The sequence below is a fragment of the Vespa crabro genome, chromosome 7, assembly GCF_910589235.1.
Source record: "Vespa crabro chromosome 7, iyVesCrab1.2, whole genome shotgun sequence".
NCBI lineage: Eukaryota > Metazoa > Arthropoda > Insecta > Hymenoptera > Vespidae > Vespa > Vespa crabro.
Window position 1 is genome coordinate 6,462,501 of NC_060961.1, and position 12,500 is coordinate 6,475,000.

Consider the following 12,500-nt stretch of genomic DNA (forward strand, 5'->3'; position numbering starts at 1 on the left):
AGCTCGTCGTGGTTATAATAATCGAAATGTCTCTCCTCTTCCTCTTCCTCTTCCTCCATCTTTACCTCCTTCTCTTCTTCCTCCACCTCCACTTCCTCCTGCTCTTCCTCCTCCTTCTCTTTCTCTTCCTCCTCCTTCTCCTTCTCTTCCTACTCCTTCTCCTTCTCTTCCTACTCCTTCTTGCTTTGGACTTAGTCCCCTGCAGAATACCGCGCGCTTCAATTTGGTTCGTCGCTTGCGCATCAAGAGAGTGAGAAAGAAAGAGAAGAAAGAGAGAGAAAGAGGGAGAGAGAGAGAGAGAGAGAATGAGCGAGAGAATGGGTGGGAAGAGATGGAGAATGGGAAAAGGGGAGGGGGAGCTACTCGTCCTTGGTATAAGCATTCGTACTGTAGTATTGCCGCTTGATACGAATGGGTAAGAAAGGTGGGGAGAAAGAGGGAGATAGAAATATATAGGCAGATAGGTAGATAGATAGATAGAGAGAGAGAGAGAGAGAGAGAGAGAGAGAGAAACTGCTTTAGGGATGTTGTCACTGACGTCGAAGTCCACAGAATTTCCGGTTTAAAGCTAATTATTTCTTTAATACGATACTTTATTCCCTTCAATTTTATTATCCTAATCGTATATCTTAAAAATCTTTTCAGGTTTTTCACTAAACGATGTCGTCGTTTCAATTGGTGAGATAGTCAATAGGTGTTATACATACGATAATTAATCATTTATGATATAAATAGGCTCGTCTGGTGAATGAGAATGACAGGAAAGAAAGGAAAAAAAAGAAAGAAAAATAATCAAAAAGATCGTAGATTAATGTTTATCTAAAAAGGAAACGTTTTAAAAGGATGAAATTATAATTAATAAATTAACGTAAGATGTTTCAACTGATGAGAGATAAAATTATACGCTAAGTAGATCGTATATTGGATCAAACTGATACTTTATTACCGGTTTGTTGTTGGCCTATTCGTTGGATAAACAAATATTGGATATTATTGGATATTGACGAACAAATGGAAAAAAAAGAAAAAGAAAAAGAAAAAAACTTGCAAAACGGATAAAGTTAGAATTAAAGAAACGAAATTTGAATTAATATACAATTGAAAAGGGAGATTGATTTATCTTTGAATTTTCTTTGCGAATTGATATAAACCACTCGATGAGAATAGTGGTTCATGTATAAACAATGGTTATCCGCAGGATAGTAACAGAGCTAATATACAAAAACACGAGACTCCTCGTATTCTCTATTTCAGTGAAAAGCTATAGAGAATCATAATCTATAGGTACATATGTATGTACATACATACATACATACATACATATTTATGTATGTATGCGAGTGTATATGTGTGTAAGGAAGAAGGATAGACTTTTAGAAGGTCGAGAACAAGCGATGCTTTCCCCTGGTGCCTGAGTCTCGTCTTTCGTGTCCTGAGGAGATGCCTGCGAGGGAAAGGCCTTCCACCACTCCTCAGTCATGGAGCTTGCGCTGTAAGCCACCGTGGTTCTGTGTATGGTAGTAGTGGTGGTGGTAGTGGTGGTGGTGGTGGTTGTGGTGTAGAGTGGGTAGTAGAGACGACGTAGGCGCTACACTATTAGAAAGGGAGAAAGAGATACACGCACACACACACACATATATATAGTTTATATATATATATACATATATATATGTATGTACACGTTCAAATAAATTAGAAAGAGAAAGAGAGAAAAGTGAAGTTGAGCTTTCTGGTCAGAACATACGCATACACATACACTCTCTTTCTCTCTTTCTCTCTCTCTCTCTCTTTGTATCTATTGCTCGCTCGTTCGCTCACTCACTCATAGTAGGTAAAGTGTAGAGAAAATGTGTGTCGGGGTTGACGATGGTTGGTCGAGTCTAAGTATGAGAGAGATAGTGATATAGGAACGTAGTGGGAGAGAAGGAAATGGAAGGGGCAGGTAGTAGAAACGGTGGGGAGAAACAGGAGACCCGGGCAGTGCAAGCCGGGCAGTCCTGCCCGACACGATACCGCTGCGCTTCTTACGGATTATATATTATGCGAATTCGAATTGAACTTTATATATATATATATATATATAATCTTGAACGTTATATCAGTCGGGAGCTAACATATTCGTTGAGATTGGAAGAAGATACGGGGTGATAACGTTTTGTATGTATATACACGTACATATATAAATATAAATATAAATATAAATATATATATACATATATATATATATATATATATACATATGTATAATTAAATAGAAAAATAATATATAAGATTTGTCTATATACATGTATATGGATATATATATTTATATATATATGTATATATATTTATATACATGTATGTGTATGTACATATATATATATATATATATATATATATATTTATATATATGTATGCAGGTTAAAAAGAAGGTGTACGGAAAGTTTAAGAGAATTGTGTTATCAACGTCGTCGAGTAAAGGACATACACTGTATATAGTAGTCCATCCGTGGGTATACACACACACATATATATATATACAGGGAGAAAGAAAGAGAGAGAAAGAAAGATAGTATAAATATATCAGAGGATTGAGAGAGCGCGCCTACGGAGAAACGGAGAGACGCACGCACTCCCCCACCTAAAACTCTCGCACTGGATCCTCTATCGCAGCAAGTAACAGGTTGGTGATTTCGTTGTCCGATGGATATATTTTTTCTTTTCTTTTTTTCTTGTGTTTTCTCCCCATCTCTCTCTTTCTCTCTCTCTCTCCTTCTCTTTTTCTTTTTTTCTATTTTTCTCATACTTTATATTTTTCACTTTATCTTACTTTTTTCTTCGTATATAACTGTATCTTTCGATCGATTATTTATTGAGATACTTTTTTTTTTTTAAAACTATTTATATTTTAAGAACAACGTATATATTTGTGAATGTGAATACGAAAGAAAACAAGTTCATTGATCGGACATTTCGATTCGGATCTTAATAGATACATACACACACGTTGTATATATTTATCATCGTAGAATGAATCTTGTTCGAATGACAGCAATTTTCATAATGGTGATGATATACACATACATATATATATATATATATATATATATATATATATATATATATATATATATATATATATTGGAGGAAGTAGTCTCCGTCAGACACGTATTAGATCAATCTTTATAACAATCGTTTAAGTGGAGTATAGATAAATCATCGATTGGACAATTATATATTTCAAAGTGATTAGATTATTGTTTCTTTTTTTTTCAAATGTAGGATGAAATGTAACGTTAAGTTCGTTGGTGGATCCATATGTCGAAATTGTTTCTAATGTATATATATATATATATATATATATATATATATATATATATATATATATATATATATATATATATATATATATTGTTTCTAATGTATATGTATATATATATATATATATATATATATATATATATATATATATATATATATATATATATGTCTTTAATATTGGAAAAATGTGTAATTGTGAATGAAGCGTGAGAAATGAGCGATAGAGAGAGAAAGAGAGAGAGATGGAGGATGAATTTTGGTCAGACGATGGTTAGTTCGTGGGGTTGATAGATATCGAGGCAAGTAGTCTAGGTCAGCTTATTGGTCAGACGTATTAGACTGATCTTTACTGCGTTCATTGAAGTAGAGCAAGTAAATCATTGATCAGACAATTATATCTCGGAATTGCTGGATTTCGTTTGTACTTTTATATATATATATATATATATATTTCTTTTTCTTATCGTCTTTTTTTATATGATATGATATAAAATGTAACATTAAATTTATTGAGGTCAGGTATAAAATTGTTTTTTCTTCTCTTTCTCTTTCTCTCTCTCTCTCTCTTTCTCTCTCTCTTTCTCTCTCTCTCTTTCTCTATCTGTTTTTTTTTCTTTTTCTTTACAAAAGGTCGATGAAATATGCAGATCTAAAGAGACGATTCTCTTGTGTATAAAATAGAAAGTTCGTAAAATATTGTAACTTTGGTTAACTTTCTAGGAGACAGAGACATAGAGAGAGAAAGAGAGAGAGAGAGAGAGAGAGAGAGAGAGAGAGAGAGAGAGAGAGAGAGAGAGAGAGAGAGACAACATCTACTAGGCTGTTCTTGTTCTGGCGAGCTGCAAATTAGGAAGTTCTATGGTAGTTCGCTTTTGTCCTGATAGGAGAACGTTAGACGTTGGTAGATATGTATGTATGTGTTAGGTAGACTTACTTAGAAGTAAATCTCTCGAACTCAACTAACTCACCGACAAAAGGACATACATAATGTTCGAAAATTCAAGGGAATTATTACGTCCTCGATTATATTGAGTGGAGATCGAATAATGTTTTTAAGTGATTCTTTTTTTTTTCTTTTTTTTTTTTTTAATATCAATTACTCCTTCCTTGAGATCATTTCATCTAATTTATTTATTTATTTATTTTATTTCTTTTTTATACCGAAAGAAATTTATTTATTTTTAAATCATTTTCAAGATTGATACTCGCGAATCTGTTCCAACCGATTGATTATTAAGAAAAAAGAAACAAATAAATAAATAAATAAATAAATAAATAAATAAGAAAAAGAAAAAAATGATATTTCAATTAACAAATAAATCTTATATGTAGCGAGTGGTATCAAAGTTTTTTTTTCTTTTTTCTTTCTTTCAACGATTAATTTTACTTGGAAAAAATGAATGTCGTAAATATACTACTCGTATATGGAATCACGTCTGACGTCATATTTGATTCTAATCAAACGAATCAGAATAAAGAACAGAAAATAGTGATATTTCAATAATTGCTTTCTAATTATTCGTTCATGAATATGTATACGTATAAACATTTTATAAAGCAATATATATATATATATATATATATATGGAAGAAGATATATATATATCTTCTTTCATGAATATTATATAAAAGTATATTAATATTTTCTATTTCATTTAAAAAATTTTTTTTATTAATTTAGAAAAAAAAATTTTTTTTAAATTACGTGTGACATTTGGAGTTAGGAATTATTTGAAATGTTCGAAATGAAAAAAGAAAAAAAAAGTGTCACATTTGAACGTGTAGGAATCGAATTGATAAGTACTTAACTGATCCAGTTACTCTTTAATTTACACACACACACACACACACACACACAGAGACGTATTTCTTGCTATCGTATTAACCTCGTTAGAAAGTTCTTCTTGCGTAGATAGAGAGAGGGAGAGAGAAAGAGAAAAAAAAGAAGAAGAAGAAATGAAAGAAGGAAGAAGCGAAGAAGGAAAAAGAAATAGAAGGAAAAAAAGTGATATAGCGAAGAAAGTGCAACGTCATCGCGATTATCCCTATGCGAAAAGATTTCTTATGGAAATTTACGGAGAAAACTTGCGAAGGAGATTGGTTGGGTGAGAAACTTGCGTTCGTACGGCTTCTTTTATATATTATATATATTCTCTCTCTCTCTCTCTCTCTCTCTCTCTCTCTCTCTTCCACACTCTCATTCTTTTTATGTTCGTATCTACTTTTTACTTGGTTTGCTTGTGCGTTTGTATTGCACGTAAAGATACAAATCAGTTTAATTATCCTCGAAGGAGATTAGAGTTCGAAAGCGTAAAAATGTTTTATTTGTTGTATCGACAAATAACCGTGCTAATGAAATGAATAAGCATCGATGAGACTATAACAACGAGAACTTCTCGGAAATGTTAACGTTGCTAACGCGTTTCGTAATTATGCTCGTAAATTCGTTAACATATGGCATCATCATTAAATGGTGTACATTATAGATATGAAAACGTGATTTCGATTGTCACAATTATAATATTCTTGTAAGTATATATATATATATATATATATATATATATATATATATAGTATATATATATAGTAAGTATATATATATACATATTAGTAAATATATATATATACTTACTATATATATATACATATATATATATATATGTAATATATATAATATATATATAATATTTTATTGAACATCCGTTGATATGTATGTATATATGAATGCATGATTGTTCTTTTTTATAATTCACGTATTTCGGAAATAATAGTATTTTTTTTTTCGTTATTTTTTTCTGTTTAGATGTTTTTTGTCCTGGTCTTTTCTTTTTTTTTCTTCTTTTTTTTGAGAAAGAAAGAGAGAGAGAGAGAAAGATTATTATGATTACATTAAATTAATTAAGTGGATTAATATTCGATTAATTTACTTTGGTTATACTTACAATGCCGTTCATCGATCCGTATTGATTTGAAATTTTTAGATTAAAAAAAAAAAGGAAAAAAGAAAAAAGAGAGAAAAAAAAGTTAAATCTGAAAATCGATTACGCAAATTAATCTTAAAATTGATTTGAAATGTTTAATTGGTTTTTTGAGTATGTGTATGTGTATGTAAGAGAGAAAGAGAGAGAGAGAGCGAGAAAGAGAGAGAAATAATTTAATTCTTTTTCCTCTGTTTTTTTTTTTTTTATTTTTCTTTATATATTAGGTGTTTAAAGTTAATCGAAATGATTAATATTTATTTATGGTATACAAAATGGGCTCTCTAAATAGGTCAAGAAATTTTTAACTAATTTTAAAAATCGTTTACTTTTTCTTTTTCGAGACTTTGTTCAAATTAAATTTTTTTTTTTTATATATCATATTGTAAAACTACAAGCTGAATTAGAAGCCCGAAAATTTTCGAAAATAAGTTTGAATGATTTGTAATGTCATTCAAGAACTTTTGTCCCCACGTAAGGGCTTTTGGTAGATCCAACGGATTCATTCTAGGAATATTTGTACTATTTGATTTATCTTTAGTATAATGTAGATACGCATTTGTTCGTTTACTTGTTAAATGCATTTTTTATTTTTTATTTTACTTTTTTTTTTGTTTTATATCCGAAAAACAGTTCGGTCTTACGATAAATTGGAAAAAAAGAAAAGATGGATTACTGATATATTTTAATTATTAAGTAAATACAATACAATGTAATAAATATATGCAGATATACATAAATGCATATGTATTATGCTCACGCAACGTTCGTTTATTTAATTGTATTTCTTAAACAACATTTCTACGTACATATATATTTGTAAAAAAATATTCATATTCATCGTTTTGTTCGATTAAATGTTAACTGTTAAGTTAATTTTGATTGATTAAAATCTTTTTTTAATTTTGTTTTGCGATATGTAAATGAGAATGAAATACGGAGATGCTACGGTGTAAAAAAAAAGAAACGCGGCTAACAAATCATTGATAAAGTTTACGATGAAAAGAACATGAGCAATAAATTGAATTTATACACACACACACACACAGATCGTATATATATGTAGATGTATTATAAATCACTAACTTATTTCCTTATCTTTCTTTTTCACATTGACTAAACCGACAACATCCGAATAGAATAATAAAACTGTATTATTATTGATATTTCTTCTCTATCGATTCTCAAATTAATCTTTCCTTTTCTTTATATTTTCTGTCTGTTTTCTTTCTTTATTTTTTTTTTTTTTTTGTAAAAATTAAAACAAAATCAGTGACGTGAGATTTGTCACTTTGAAACCCTTTGATTGAAATAATCCTTTCATTTTTTTTCTTCATCGAATATTTTTCTTTCTGGATCTGACAATTCAAACTGGCATGTGTGTATGTTTATATATATATATATATATGTCTATCTATATTTCTTTCTTTTCTCTTTTTTTTTCCTTTTTCTTTCCTTCTTTTTTTGATTTCACATTACGCTTTTAATTTTGTATTTTTTTTTGTATTTTTTTTTTTACAAAACAAGACTTTATAAACATTGACGAGATATTATTTTTGTTTCTTTCTCTGCGTTTTTTTCTTCTTTCTTTTTTTATTTTTTTTTATTTTCTTTTTCTCTCGTTACTCTGTTACTCTTCATAGCTAATGCTTGGACGAAGTACGCTACATCGTAAAATGTAATTTTTCTTATGAGAGAGTAGAGTAAGTAAGTTTTACGACAAGACTTTATCGTTCACGAGAAATAAAAAGAAAAAGATAGAGAGAAAGAAAGAGAGAAAGAGAGAGAGAGAGAGAGAGAGAGAGAGAGAGAGAGAAAGAGAGACCAAGAAAAAATAAGAGAGAAAAAAATTAAATTTTAAGTCACTGGTTAATGTGCTACATCATTTATATTAAAATGACGTTAATATAAGTAAACTCATGCTCTGTAGCAATACGAAAGGATTATATCGTTCATAAGAGAAAGAAAACAAGAGAAAAAGAGAGATAGAGAGAGAAAAAGGGAAAGATAGAGAGAAAGATAGAGAAAAAGAGAACGAGAGAGAGAGAGAGAGAAAACGAGAGATGGATTGCAAACAAAATATTAAAAAAAAAAAAATAACAATTTAAGTCACTGATTAACACATGACTTCATTTATATTTAAATAACATTAATGTGTAATAAATGACTTCATATTTTTATTATAAGAGACAGAGAGAGACAAAGAGAGAGAGAGAGAGAGAGAGAGAGAGAGAGAGAGAGAGAGAGAGAGAGAGAGAGAGAATAAAGAGTTCATTTAAAAGAAAAGAAAAAAAAATTAATTTTTATATCACTAGTTAATATGACGGCGTTAAATTGGCGTTAAATTGACGTCACGCATTTGTTTTAATTTATATTTAAAGAAACAAGAAAATATCGATATTCATTCATTCTTTTCTCTATTTTTATCTCTCGCGTTTATTCATATAAGAAAGAGAGGAAAAGAATGAGACAGAGAGAGAGAGAGAGAGAGAGAGAGAGAGAGAGAGAGAGAGAGAGACAGACAGACAGAAAGAAAGTATATCGTTGAATATCTGAGATTTGGGGTGACCAAAAGTTTGTTTGAAATTTCTTCGTGTCGCTGCACAGGGTGGGATGGGATAGAAAGAGAGTTAGGGAGGGTGTTTACAAACGAACAAGAGTCAGGACCGTGCAAGAACTCTCGGAGTTAGTTGTAGACGTGACTCTTACGCGAATTGACGCAAACGTATATTTTCTCCCATGATTTTACTTTTATCCCCCTTTTATTTTTCCTTTTATTTGTTAGTTTTTCTTTCTTTTTTCTTTTCCTTTGTTCTTTTTTTATTTTTCCATTTTTTTTCTCTTTTCTTCACCTCTATTATTATTCCAGTATCGTCTTTCGAACAAATTTTCGATTGTTTTGATAATATCAGGTCTATTAACTATTTTATCTGATCTTAACAATATCATTTATAAATATTTTATCCGATGGTTTATCTATATGTATATTTATATATATATATATATATATATATATATATTTTGTTTCGCACATTAGTATATTATTAATTTTATTATTTTCTGCAGTCTATTTTTTTTGTCTTTCTTTTTTTTCATTATCTCCATCTCTTCTCGTTTACTTGTTATAATAATAATAATAATAATAAAATAATAAAATTATAATAATAATGATAATAATAATCAGGTAATAATAATAATAAAATTTTATACTTAAAATTTGATTATTATATTGCAAAATTATTTTCTAAATAAATTTTATTGCCTTTTATGTATTTGTTTAATACGTTGATCTTCTTTAATCCAATATAATTAATTATTTTCAGATAAGAATCCAAATAATCCTATATATCTACTTATAGTGACGTAGGACTGATTTAATTCTTTTTTTTTTTTTTCTTATTATTATTACAATTAAATTTTTCTTGATTTGATGATTTTATTAAATATTATTTATCGAACGACGATCGATATTATTTCAGATGAATCATTAATACGAGAAAATTTATTACAACATTTTAACATTTTAACGAATATCCTTTAAGTTGTCTCAGTTTTCAGATGATTCGTGGATTTAATTTAAACCGTTCGCATTTCCCGCGCTTATTAGACTACACTCCGTCGTTCTTTTCTCGTTAACGAAGTAACAACGGTATCGTCGTAGACGATGTTCTCGAGCGTTGCGTAATCAATTAAAATTAACAATGGGATGGTATCAGTATTATATGCGACATTATATGTTGTACGTAGGTATATATATATATATATATATATATATATATGTATATGTATATGTATATGTATATATAAAATATAATATGGCATCGTGTCGATAATATCAGTGAAACGATCGGGCCTCGTTTAACTCTACCCCCACTTCCACCCCCTATCCACCCCTTTGCGTGGGGATTGGGGAAACAAGCCAACCTATAATAGCTCTCTACGCCGATCGCTATCGCCGATCGAGAAAGTTCAATATTTGTGGCAGTTACCCTTATCGCTATAAGGATATAATAGTGGTAAAGCTCACGGACATTATTATCGACTATGGACCATGAATGTAGTGTATTATATCATGGTTATTTTGACTCTTTGAATTTATTTAAAGAGAGAGAGAGAGAGAGAGAGAGAGAGAGAGAGAGAGAGAGAGAGAGAGAGAGAGAGAGAGAAATAGAGAGGAATAATCGTTTTAGCTACCTTTTCATCTATCTTTCTCTATCTCTCTCTCTCTTTTTCTCTTTCATCTCATTTCATCTTTTTTTATCCCATTTCAAAGTTATCGCGGGAGGAATAATTAGGAAAGAGAGAAGAAAAAATTAATGAATATTTTTATAATGATATATTTTTATATTTTTCCTTTTATAATAATAATTTGTAATCTGTTTTTTGGATTTAATAGAAAAACAACTTTTCATTTTTTTTTCTTTCTTTCTTATTTCTTTTTGTGTGTGATCGAAGTCGATCGTATTTTAATTTAGATTACACGTATTTCGATGTTATTGCTCAAGAATCAATTAGGAAAAAAAGTGTGGAAATAATAAGTATAATTTTTATGTATAATTTTAGTTTCATTTTGACAAAATAGAAAAAAAGAAGAGACAGAGATCATCGGGTAATAGCTGTAGAAAAAAAAAAAGAAGAAGAAGAAAAAGAGGGAAAAATGTTGATTGTTCTATGTTTATTTTGAGATTTGAGATTAATCGTGTATGTCTTTAGAAGAAATTATTTCAAATGCGTTATCGAGAGTACGAATTCTTACTATTTTTTACGGGGTTAAAAAAACGTACCAAGTTTAGAGAAAATCATCTCAAGTTTTCCATAGATAACCATCTAATCTAATCGTTAACGCGAGGTCGCGCCTAGGGCCAATCTAAAGTAAGCCAATTTACAATTTTTAAACCGTGAAATTGCGTTTTATTTTAGATAAGAATATACTGTTTGCTTGATAGCCATATATATATATATGTATATATATATATATATATATATATGTATATATATATATATATATATGTATATATATATATATATATATATATGTATTATTAACTTTAAGAGGAGAATATAGTACGCGAAGAGTTTAAAAACGAGGTGAGAAATAAGAAGAAAATAAAGAGTAGTTGGTAAATGTAAATATGAACAAACAAATATTTACTTCATTCATTGATATTTTTTTATTTGTAATTATATTGTACGTACATACGTATATACATATTTACATACACATGTACATATACTTGGCATATATATATATATTATATGGAAGAAAAGAATATTTATTTTATTATTAATATTATCATTCTTATATTAATATATATAAACTCTTATATAATATCCATCAATTATATTCTATATAAATTTATGAAGATTTATGAAATATTTTTGTATTATTATTAATATCATATATATATTATTTTTAGATATGATTGATCTTTACATTATAAAAATTTTACTATTATTATTATTATTGTTTTTTTAACTATAAATCATTTAAAAATAATTACTTAATTTACTTACGATAAGTTAATTAAGAAATTCTCAATTTTTATTTACTGCAACTGTTGCAATATAAAGAAGAAACATAAGCTAAATTTGTTTGTTTATTTAAAATTACTTTTTTAATTTTTTTTTGTTCACAAACATTATAAATCGCTTTGCGGATCATTAAAGAAAAAAAATTATTTAACTATGTGAATATTTTTTATAATCAATTATGAGTTTACAATTAGTATTAAATATGGATTACAAAAGTCGAATAATAGAGAGATAATATATGTTAATGAAAAATGAATCGAAAATACGTGATAGGAAGGGAATGGAAAGTATTTGCAAGTGAATTTACAGTTGAATTTTCGACCACAAACACTGTAATTTGTGATTCGACTACGTACGCTGGCGCAACAAAGAGAGAGAGAGAGAGAGAGAGAGAGAGAGAGAGGGGGGGGGGTCAGAATCGTATTCGCAATCTGTAGTTATGTCTCGTTGTAGTGGTCATTCGAGCGATGAATTTTTTGAAATATCAGAGAGAAAATGAATTAAGTATATTTGTATATGTATGAATAAAATGAATTAAGTACATATTAATTCAATTCTTTATATGAATTATTTCTTTTTTTTTCTTTTTTATTCTCTTCATGAATGTGTAATTTCGATCTTTATATTGAAATTTTCATTCAAAGTGAAGTGAAATTTATTATACTTCTAATTAATTAATTACATAATTAA

General features: G+C 28.7%; 1 protein-coding gene across 11 annotated transcripts in view; it reads left to right on the top strand.

The window, feature by feature from the left end:
• The first annotated feature begins 1,992 nt into the window (after nucleotides 1-1,992).
• The window catches only part of LOC124425827 (regulating synaptic membrane exocytosis protein 1), a 156,039-nt gene continuing 145,531 nt past the window's right edge, over nucleotides 1,993-12,500 (top strand). For 9 of the 11 annotated variants that reach the window (XM_046966780.1, XM_046966788.1, XM_046966789.1 and 6 more), the window contains exons 1-2: nucleotides 1,993-2,157; nucleotides 2,400-2,662. The gene's annotated coding sequence lies outside the window, so the exon portion shown is untranslated. The remainder of the gene's footprint in view (nucleotides 2,158-2,399; nucleotides 2,663-12,500) is intronic. The other 2 variants (XM_046966782.1, XM_046966783.1) reach the window with 2 other exon arrangements.